Genomic DNA, 12137 nt, shown 5'->3' on the forward strand with positions numbered 1-12137 from the left:
GGCGGTGTGGTTGATTGGTGCAGTTGTCCCGGAGATGTTCCCTAAAGCGCTCTGCTAGGAGGTGTCCAGTCTCTCCAATGTAGAGGAGACCGCATCGGAAGCAATGGATACAATAAATGATATTAGTGGATGTGCAGGTAAAACTTTGATGGATGTGGAAGGCTCCTTTAGGGCCTTGGATGAAGAAGAGTCCAATATTGTGTTGTCCCTGAAATTCATTGAGGGGGAAGTGTAACAGGATAAAACTGAGTCCTTTGCTGAGCACAATTCATTCATTGTGCAAGGTCAGAGGGTATAGTGAATGAGAGGTGGAGTTAGATATAGGGATTAGGTCAGAGAGAAGTGCCAGGCAGAAAGATATCCAGAGGCATATCAACATTCATCACTTGTGTCATTAAAACCTGCAAGGAAGAGAAAAAGGTTCTTGTTAAGTTTTCTTGATGAGCTAAGAAGGAGAAGGAACTGGGGACCAAGATAGCATTGTATAAGGATAAGATGATGCTGATATTGAGACAGTGAGAGAGAGAGAGAGAGGGGGGTGGTGGTGGTGGGGAACCTATAATGACTTGATCAGGTGTACCCTAGAACACTGTGGGAAGCTAAGGAAGTGATTTCTGGGGCACCTGCTGAGATATTCATATCGACAGCCACAGGTGAGGTGATGGAAGATTGGAGATTGGCTAATGTGGTACCACTATTTAAGAAAGGTGGTAAGGAAAAGCCAGTGGACTGCACAGGGGTGATTCTGACATCAGTGGTGGGCCAATGTTGGAGGGGATTCTGAGGTTTAGGATTTACATGTATTTGGAAAGGCAAGGACTGATTAGGGAAAGTCGATATGACTTTGTGCGTGGGAAATCATGTCTCAGTAACTTAAGGCAGAGCAGTGGACGTGATCTATATGGACTTTAGTAAGGCATTCAACAAGATTTCACATGGTAGACTGGTTAGCAATGTTAGATCACATGGAATACAGAGAGAACTAGCCATTTGAGTACAGAACTGGCTTGAAGGTAGGAAGGAGAGGGTGGTGGTGGTGGTGGTGGAGTGTTGCTTTTCAGACTGGAGGCCTGTGACCAGTGGAGTGCCACAAGGATCGGTGCTGGGTCCTCTACTTTTTGTCATTTACATAAATGATTTGAATGCGAGCATAAGAGGTACAGTTAGTAAGTTTGCAGATGACACCAAAATTGGAGGTGTAGTGGACAACGAAGAGATGGGCCAATGGGCTGAGAAGTGGCAGATGGAGTTTAATTCAGATAAATGCGAGGTGCTGCATTTTGGGAAAGCAAATCTTAGCAGGACTTATACACTTAATGGTAAGGTCCTAGGGAGTGTTGCTGAACAAAGAGACCTTGGAGTGCAGGTTCATGGTTCCTTGAAAGTGGAGTCACAGGTAGATAGGATAGTGAAGAAGGTGTTTGGTTTATTGGTCAGAACATGGAGTATAGGAGTTGGGAGGTCATGTTGCAGCTGTACAGGACATTGGTTAGGCCACTTTTGGAATACTGCATTCAATTCTGGTTTTCCTCCGATAGAAGGATGTTGTGAAACTTGAAAGGATTCAGAAAATATTTATAAGGATGTTGCCAGGGTTGAAGGGTTTGAGCTGTAGGGAGAGGTGGATTAGGCTGGGGCTATTTTCCCTGGGGTGTCAAAGGCTGAGGGGTGACCTTACAGAAGTTTATAAAATCATGAGGGGCATGGATAGGATAAATAGACAAGGTCTTTTCCCCAGGCTTTGAGTCCAAAACTAGAGGGTATAGTTTTAAGGTGTGAGTGAAATAATTTAAAATGGATCTAACTGGCAACTTTTTCACACAGAGGGTGGTGCATGTATGGAATAATCTGCCAGAGGAAGTGGTGGAGGCTAGTACAATTACATAATTTTTAAAGGCATCTGAATAGGTATATTAATAGGAAGGGTTTACAGGGATATAGGCCAAGTGCTGGCAGATGGGAATAGATTAATTTAGGTTATCTGGTGGGCATGGGCGAGTTGGACTGAAGGTCTGTTCCGTGCTCTACATCTCTGTGACTCATTGTGTCTGTGCATGGCACTGAGTGCAGATCTCAGGAAAAACTCCATCTTTGATTTAATTATGTAGTCTCCTTTCCAAAGACTAACTTAAAAGGATTGATCTGCCTGACTTTTCTCCTTGACAGTTTGGATTGTGGATTACTGGGAAGACTTTTTATGGTGATGGCACAAAATGCCTTTCCTCCCACTGATGACCCAATCTCAATCATTTGGGCTGTTGCTGCACATTGGTGTTGAAGTTTGATGAGAGCTGATAGCCATCTGAGGAACTTTGTCTGTCTTGGAGATACTTGTTATCCTCATGGACCCGAGACATAATGATAGAAAATCTATTGCAGTTAATGTAATGTCAGTTGGAGTCAGGGCCAGTCACTGCATAGGGAGGTGTGGCTATGAAAGTGATTTGTTTTGGTGATGGTGGATGAGGGATAACTAGGAGTCAATATACTGGCTGACCTCTCCTTTTCATCTTCAAAATAGTGGCATGAGATCTTTCACTTCCAGTTGAGAGGGCAGTTAAGGTCCCAGTCTAGCATCTCTTCTGAAAATCCCCTGACAGCACAGCGCTCTCTAAGTACTAACCTTGATCATCAGCTTAGAGTCCTTATTCACTGAGGGGCTTGAGGGCAAAGGAATGATTTTCACTGTTTCCTATTGATATAGGCAACAAGCATATTTACGCATTTGCAGTGGATAGCAGAAGTTGAAATCTTTCCCCTTACACACAGTGTTTCTCTGCCCAGTGAACACATCCATACTCCAGACAAACAATAGAGAGATTTCTATAGGATTGCTTTGTATAGACTGTTTGTAATTTGTTGATTTGTATCACAAGGGCCCTGGCCAATGTGGCTCAAATTCTAGAGATGGGAAGAAGCCAGTGTCTGAAATTACCTACAACTGTCAACTTGTGAACTGTATCAACTTTCATTATGGAAGCTCACTGTTCAACCCTTTGCCCATTGTGTCAATTCTCCTGTAATTCATTAAACCAGGTTACGCTGTCTCATTTGAGCTTCTCATCTGTGCATATTCCTTCCTGCCTCCCCTATGCAGTGTATAACTTTGGGTTTTAAGCTTTGCTCAATCTGATGGCATTGGCATCTGAAAATAAGACCCTGTTGTGGACCTGTGGGGATTTCAGGTTGCGATCTTGGTTTTAATATAGTGTACAAATTCCATTACATTAATTCCTGTATGTCTAGAGCACATGTTGCAAAACTGCACATTCTCAGTCCACTGTTCACTGTCCATCATAATCCAATAGGCTATGGCCTGTAATTGCCATCGGAATATTCTTGATCTTTTATCCTAAATTTGGCACAAGATTTCAGGACAAATCTCTGCTTTCAGACATATGTATTGGTATTTTCTCAGTTGTAGATTTGGGGCCTTTTTTTGTCTATGTTTGCCTCAATTTTCCAAACAGACCAGTTAAAATCTTCAATAAGATCAACAGTGTTGATATCCCCAATCTTCATCTAGGAGTAATTCAGAGGCAGGCTTCCTGTTTGCTCAGAAAGTGTCAGTTCAGTTCTAACTTCAGCTAAATTGCAGTGTGTAGCAGCAACCCAAATGATTGAAATTGGGTCATCAGTGGGATTAAAGGCATGCCGTGCCATCACCATGAAAGGTCAGTCTTTCCACTAATCCACAATCCAGACTGTCAAAGAGAAAAGTCAATTAGGTCAATCCTTTTCAAGGATAACCATGTTAGTCTTTTGAAGAGAGGCTGCATAATTAAATCAAAGATGGAAGTTTTTCAATTGCAGTGTCCAGCATTATTCACATATTTCTGTCATTAATAGTCATACACCTTTTGGATGAAGACTATTTAAAATCACAGACTGATAAGTTAATTTTAAGGCACTATATATGATACGATTACCTGGTTGTGTAGCAAAATTATATTTCAGCTGACAATTTAACATTCTAGTCTATAATCAATTGACCATTTGTCATTTGGTTGATAGTGGAGGAAAAAGATTGATGGAATCTGTGAGTTAATCAAAAAAAATCAGTCTGCTGCAGGCCAGAACAGTTTATTCATGGTTATGATCTCATGGCATTGTGCCATCTCAGTCTAAATAACCAACTGGTGCCAACATTTGCAGAATGGTGCCTTTTCATCTGAACTAAATTGCTTTTATTTCCTTTTTGTAAATGAATTGCACTTGTGTGATTATCGTTGCAACATCTTCATGGCATCTTTGGAGAGGAAGGCTCACTGTCATTATCTGGACTGAGTGATGCAGCCTTGCTTCAGTTGCTGGCTCTAGGCAGGTCACTTATTTTTCCTCATGATCATTCAAGCATGTTGTATAAACACAGGCTTCAGGTGCTGTGTATAACACAGTGGCCAGATGCCAGTTAGCATGTCGTGAGTTTGCAAAGAGCTGTGCATGGTGAAACCAAATAGATACCACGGTGAATCTGGCCTGTTCTCTGTGAAGCAGCTTGGACTATTTTTTGACATCAAAGCCTCTGTGACAATATAGCTGTTGTTCTTATTTGCAGCTTGCCCTCTCTAAATTGCTCCAGCATGAAACCAACTCTAGAGAAGCAGCAAAGTACAGTACAGAATCTCCCAGTTTAACTGTAAGTACTGATGTAAAAAATTGAGTCTCATCTGACTATTACAATCTACATGAACAGAATATAAGGGTGGAGGGAGCATTTCCCATTCTCTACAGACATGAATTCATTTTCATCTTCCATTTCAAATCTGTTCCTGACTTACCCCTTCCTGTCTTTTTAATCTTCTCCAACTCTCCAATTCCTGAGGCATGTGCCTGTGCTCCCTACTATTCTAGCCCCTACTACATGCCTGATTTTCTCCAGTCTGCCATTGATGACCAACCCTGCACCATTTTCCTTCCCTGAATTCTCTCCTACTTGAAGAAAACATTTTTGCCCAACTTCCCTCAGATTCCATTGTGAGAATTGCTGACACATTTTGATTGAGGGCACTTCTATGCTGCCTCAGAATCCTTCACTGAAATAAAGATACTTTAGTCATATATCTAATGATTGTTGTTGGTCAGGTATTGTAACCACATTTACATAGCAGAGACCAAACTGGCAGACAGTAATAATTGTTCGCAATTCTACTCCTTTTCTGAGTAGTATCTTTGATCATTTAAGGATTGCCAAACCGTGACCTTGCTATGGGACAACCCCCCAAAAAATCTCACCATGGCTAAAACATGGATTGAAGCCCATGGTGTTAGAATTAACCAGAGGGTAATCGGCCAGTCACTTGCCTGAAATGATCTCGTGCTCTATCTTGTATACTCACTGGAAAATTGCTGACATACTATTGTCTGATATCCAGCTTGTTTTTTTGAGACGTTGTAAGAATGCCTGTAGGCAAGTTGTAGAACCCTTGTTTTCATATGCTATGGGACACACTGACAATTTTAATTGATGTTTGAGAGTGAGGGTTTCCAGCTAGAAATTATGTGTGGACATAGGATATTAATATATTTTATGTCTGTATATTTCCTGTTTATATCTGAGTACTTCCTGTTTATAACGGAGTGCTTCCCATTTATATACATCCTGTCTACAAAAACAACTTCCTGTTGACCTATTTTGGCTACAGTTCTATCAATTTTGCTCTGACCAGTTCTGGAAAGGAACTGCAGTGCTGCAGTTTAAACCTCTCCAGTTTTGCCTCTTTTCTTTTAGAAATATTTCATCTATTTTTCTAATTAATCACTTCAGAGATGTTATTACACACCTCTGGAGCAGGTGGGACTTGAACTTGGGCCTCTTGTTGCACCAGAAGAGGGCTCAAGCCAACTCTAACCAACTGTAATTTATTTCCCAAACTGTTATGAGTGTTGCTGTTTAATTGCAAGTAATAAGCGTTTTGTAACAACAAGGATACAAACTTTGAAATGGGGCTGAATTACACCTGTAATTCATTAATACTTAGCACGTTTCAACTAAACATGAAACCTGGACTTGATTCCCAAGTGTAATGCCATGTGGATCAACTTGCATATTTAATGTGCTTATAACTTGCCAAATAGAACATATTTCAAACAGATCTAGCAACTCGAAACTGGGCCTTTTTGAGGCATTGTGGGGTATCAGCAGCAGGATTGTTTTTGACCATAACCTGTGAAATAACTCCACAGAGACGAGTATCCTATCTCCAAGTCACCTTTTACGTACATGTGCATAATTCTTGACTCTGGTTTGGCTTCCTCAGAGCCAGCTCTCAGAGTGAACAGAACCTCTGACACTCCAGTTTATATTTGTCCCTAATTGTACCATGTTAACAACCCCAATCAGGGAATTCATATTCTATGAAGTCTAACTGTCCGACCTCATTACAGTCAGTACAACCTGTAATCTCATGACCCAGAATATTCCCTACTCTACCATCACCACCAAACTGGGAGATCAACCCTAGTTTATTGAGAAACACAGGAATACATGCCAGAAGTAGCATCAGGCACACCTAAAAGTGAGGTGTCAACCTGCCAACAGCAGCAGCAACATGTCATAGTTAGAGCTAAGCAAAACTACAACTAATGGATTCAAGCATCTGTGGTCCTCTCACCCCAAGTCATGAATGATGCTGAACTATTCAATAACAATCAGGGGATGGAGTCTCCACAACTGTTCTCCATCCCCAATGATGGGAGCCTGGCACATCAATGCAAACATTTGCAGCAATCTTCAGCCAGAAGTGCTGATCTATCTTAGTGTCACATCACAGTTACCAACCTTCAACCAATTTGATTCACACCACAAGATGTCAAGAAATGGCTGAAGAAACTGGATACTGCAACATTCTGACAATGGTTCTGAAGACATGTTCCAGAAGTAGCTACACCTATGCAGCTACAACACCCAATTACGTGGAGAATTGCCCAGTTATGACCTGAATAGAAAGTGGTCAGTTGCTGCCCTATTAAACTTTTACGTTCATGTGAATAGCGAGAGGGCCTTAGTGTTGCATTCCATCCAAAAGGTAATATGTCTGGCTGCAGTATTTGAGTGTCAGGTTTGATTTTAGTCCATGGTATTCAAGTTTTGAACTGAATGGGAATTAATTCAAAACCTTGCGACTCAATTGGAAAGAGTGCAACCGACTGAGCAATGGCTGACTCTCAAGATAGAACCTTTTGAAGAAATAAATCTATTTACATCAATTTACATATGCAAATTAAGTTGAGGAGATGTCAGAATTTGAATATGTACATCGGATAAGGGAAACTGAATTATGTAACAGGTTATACTTGGAGGCTAGATTGATGGATTGTGCTAATTACCTGTACTTTCCATATGTAAATCAGGTTAATTAGAATACCTTGGCATTATAACTGAAATTGTAAATTGAACAGAACTTGGAGGATATAATTATACTTTTACCTATTAATGTATTTAGCTAATTGGATATAATTTAGGTGTACAGATTGGGTTAATTATACAAAGTGTTCCCTCTGTAATTTAAAGATGATAAATGCTGTTCAGCATAAAGGTCTTGTGGCTTGGTGTGGCAGTGTTAGATAAACCCATATACTCTGACATTTGTGTGAAAAATTTCTTGCTTTTTACCGTTGATATGTTGCCAGTAATATCAACTGAAAGGCTGGACTGGTAGATGCAACACTGTTGTGGAGGAGTACTTGCTTTGCTGGTCTGGATGAGGCAGCTGCACGATATCTTGTTTACATGTAGGTAATCAAAAGATACACACAAGAGAACACAAACTTTATTTTTCAGGAAGGTGGGTGGAGAGGATCCATGAAAAGATTCAGTAACTTAAATTTGTCATCCAGAGGCGATTGCTCAATGCTATGCCACAAAGCCTCCTTTCTTAATGCTTATTTTGAATTTGCTTAGCTTGTTCTAATCTCCTGGAGCCATCCCAGGATGTAACTGCAGTAGATTGTAAGCGTATTGCTGTCACCGATAGACTGTGGTGCAACCATACAGGAATGCACTCCTCCTTCCTGCAGCTACTGTGAGCTGAAACCTTACAAATAGGAAACAGAGCCTGATGTACTGCTATAACCTTGGAAAAAGTACACTGGCTACAGTACTGCGATTCCAGCCACCCACTCTCAACATTATCCACTTCGACAAGGGTGGAATTGAGCAGAACTTCCGCCTCCTGTTGCTACATCGGCCCTTTCCTGTTAAACAGAAAAGGCTGCCCTTGTTCTCATTAAGCTCTACTTTTACTGTTCCCCTGAACTCCACATTCTTCCTGCTTCATCACTGCTCATTTCAAGTCCAATCATACTGCTTTAACTCATTCCTTCCCAGCACCTCAGAACAATGGAAAACGTCTCTTTATTTTAGCTCCAACCTCAGCACACTGGGAGTCCTGCACTGTCTCCTGACCAACAGGAACAATAAGGTAAGAGGAGTCAGCAGTTGAGGCCCAGGCAGGTTTTCAAACTTTTTCCCAATTTTGGATACCTTTCCCCCTCTCCAATGAAACTACCCTGTGATGTAATTACACACCTCTGGAGTAGGTGGGACTTGAATCAAGGCCTCCTTGAGAGGTAAGGTGCTACTACTGTATGCACAAAACCTATTGCTCCACTTTATGTTCCTTGTTGGCCCCTTGGTTGCTGAATTCAATTTTTAATATGGACGATGTGAAGTGATAATTCCTTTCACTGAGGCAAGTCTAGAAGTGTCTATTGCAAGAGGTTTTGCTGCATTTGTAATCAATGGGAGGTGGATGAAAGTACCACATGAAATAAAGTGTTTGGCTAGAAAATTCCACAGGGTCAGAAAGTTGACTAGAGCCCCAGATGAGATCAGATAATGGTTGATTGCAGATACTGACTCCAGTTCCCAAGAATCTCTTTGGCCTCCGAAAACAGCAACTGGAGGAAGAACTTTATTTGTTAATGCTGCCACTAATGACTGGCATCACTGATATCATCAAACAGCACCATGTAGGTGCACAGATAACAGTCAGCAGACTAAAATAAAACAGAGAATTGTGGATGTTGAAGATCTGAAATAAACAGAAACAGAAATTGCTGGAGAAACGCTTAAGTCTTGAAACATCTGTTGAGTTAATACTTCAAGTGACATTTCTTCATAGCTAGAAGCAGCTAGGAAAAGGTGCTATTTATACTGATGACTGAGGGTGGGGGACAAGTGAATGGAGAGATGGAATCAGACTGAGAGATAAAAAATGGAAGGCATGCAAAGGGATTGTTGATAGTAAGCCAGGAAAGAAGAGAAGCTAAATAGCTGATAACTGAGTGAAAAGGTTTGATGAATATGAGTTGGCTGTGCCAAAAGCAGCCCATATTGTGACAGGACCAGTGGTCATGGAGGTAGGTAATGGACATGGAAATAGGTGTTCATGCTCTGAAATTGTTAGACTCGATGTTGTGAGATGCAGCCTTCAGGTAAAGCCAGCACATTATTGGTCCTTAAAGGAAATCAATGTAAATCTGCATAGCGCAATGAGGGGAAAAGATGCTACACAAATGAATATTTCAATTTTATGTAGTTTTGTTTGAAAAACTCAAAACAATTACCGAAGACAATGTTCTCACGGTTGTTGTGTGTACCCCTACAGATATACGTTCCCTATGATTCCTTGCTTTTCCTGGTTTCAGTTGCCATATTGTGAAGATTGGGTGTTCCTTTAGTTTTTATTTGGATAGGAAGGGTGGGCCTCATTTAAAGTTAAACAAAGTTCCTGGATGGCTTTTTGTAATCACTACACTCGATCAGCAGACAAGATCAAGTACCTTTTTGTTGGAGCCTACAGCCTGTGAGATCAGCACCCAGGAATCATAGGGAGAATGGATCGCCAAGATAATTAGGGAGGCCTGGTGCATTCATCAAGGTGCAGAGAGTCACAGAGTCATAGAGATGTACAGCTTCTTCGGTCCAAACCGTCCATGCCAACCAGATGCTGGGGAAGCCCCAAGGTTTCCTTGGAAGTGGTCTTCCGATCCACGTGGAATTCAAGGAGAAGAATAGGTTTGAAACTCACATGTTTTCCTCCCTTCATGGCCCTTTTCTCAGGCAGCAAATAGAACTGAGCTTCCATTGGCTTCCAATAGACAATGCATTGCAACACTGATGATATTGTTAGGCAGTGACCTGTTCATCTGAAATCAGTCTGAAATGATCAACCTTGCTATAATGTGGTTGTAAGTTTGCAGAAGGGAGTCATGGCTTTGATTTTTCCCTTCAGTAGATCTCCCTCTCCATTCTGAGAGGTAAAGGGAAAATGTGAAACATAAGGCTCCCATAAGGTGTTCTGGGATCTGAAGAACTAATGACACAGGGTCTTTAAAAGGTCAGTTTGCCTTATTTCCTAGAGTTGTGCAAAATGGTCTTGGATGCAAGAATGTTCTCTGGCATGAACAGCAGCACATAGTGTTTAAACAAAATTCTAGAAAACAACTGTTGACATGATATTTTATGACAAAGCATTTTTAAAATTTAGTTAAGGATGTTTCCTTTTACATTATTGCACTGCCTGGAAATGAGGTGGAGTAAAATTCAATTGAGGCTTTCACGAGGGCATTGGTTGATTAATTGGTTAAACAATCATGTGCGATGGTATGGTGATGCCCATGTGTTGAGCCAGTGCAGGCATGATGGGTCAAAAGGCCTCCTTGCACACTGTAACAATTTTGTAATTCCGTGATTTCCTCTACAAGTTTAACAGACAATCTTAAGTGTGTGCTGATATTGGGCTGATTAGGTTGTGAAAGATGTACAGCTGATGGCATTGTTGAATAAAGACTGAGCACATATTGTGTTATGATGACAGGTTGGATCCTCAAAATATTACTTTTAGCCCTTAGTTCCACAATGGTGTATTTTTTTAAAAAGAGGACTGTCACTGTGAGAAAATAACTGCACGTGGAAGAAGAAAGTTCCATAAAAGAGCAATAGGATGTAATGCCAAAAAGTATCAAATAAACTTCAAATAGGCTGAACTATGATCTCTTGTGACTACAAAGATAATGAGGAGCTGATGACCCTCTAAAGATCCATTTCATGCTTTTCCTTTTCAAGAATGCACAAGCATGTAGTTAAAAAGGGAGTTTTATCTCTGCTGAATGGTACATGTGCAAGTGGGGCTGAACATTCTTGTGCATTTGAGTATTAATGTGCTGTGAAAATCACAGTTACAGAACTATCCCTAGTCATTCTGAGTGCCAGTCATTCCAGTTAAAAATGAAACAGAACAGCAAAATGACTCTCTTAGACTTGAATGCTGAATTTCAATCGAAGTCAAAAAACATAAGCACTATAGAATGCCATTCAATCCACAAAATTATGGATTGTGAAACCAACTGTTCATCTACCAGTGTCAGTACTATAGGTAATCTCCACTGCAATAGCCAAATCTTCAACCATCTGCTCTTTGTGAACAATTCAGAAACTGATCCATATACCTGCTTTTATAGTTTTTATCTTTTTGGACTCACCTGATATCTAATCTGAGCATGTGTGTTGCATTATTAATTCTTCTCACATTTAGTAAATAAGAAACTCATTCTTTATTAACTAAAGCCCTGGCTAAATTTGCATCGTTTGGAATGTTTAAATTCATTTGGGTCAGGGAGAAAGATACTAACTAGAGAAGCAATCCTTTTTAAATTAAGTTCATTGTGACTAAATGAAATGGTACATTGATAAAGAAGGGGAGCCAGTTCATCCCCCTTCAACCGGGAGGCTAACGGTTTGGAGTCTCCTGTCTGGAACTGTAATGAATTGGGGAACCACTCCTGGGATCTGGTCTTAACAGTAAAGAGGCAGTAAACAGTCAATATATGATATTAATATTAGATGGAAGAGATGCATAAGCCTACTAAGAAGGAAAAGATCTGTGTCATGCTCTTTGTACTTCAATATTTGCATTGGATCCATTTAATAGTGTGGAATTCCATGTTGGTGTCCATCTGCAAATGTATATATTTTTCTCTTTCGAAGTCTCACCTTCTTCCCATGTTTGTTCTCCCCATGTCTGCACAGGTTTCCTCTGGGTGTTCTGGTTTCCTCCCACTGTCCAAAGATGTGCCGGTTAGGTGGATTGGCCATGCTAAATTGCCCATAATGTCCAGGAACGTGCAGGCTA

The 12137-nt window shown here is 40.7% G+C and overlaps 1 long non-coding RNA gene across 1 annotated transcript in view; it reads left to right on the forward strand.

Annotated features, from left to right (window-relative positions):
• LOC122564380 overlaps positions 1-12137 on the forward strand; it is a 212439-nt gene that overhangs the window by 125763 nt on the left and 74539 nt on the right. The window contains exon 3 of the long non-coding RNA XR_006315899.1: positions 4559-4639. This is a non-coding gene — a long non-coding RNA (uncharacterized LOC122564380). The remainder of the gene's footprint in view (positions 1-4558; positions 4640-12137) is intronic.

This window comes from Chiloscyllium plagiosum, chromosome 29, assembly GCF_004010195.1.
Source record: "Chiloscyllium plagiosum isolate BGI_BamShark_2017 chromosome 29, ASM401019v2, whole genome shotgun sequence".
NCBI lineage: Eukaryota > Metazoa > Chordata > Chondrichthyes > Orectolobiformes > Hemiscylliidae > Chiloscyllium > Chiloscyllium plagiosum.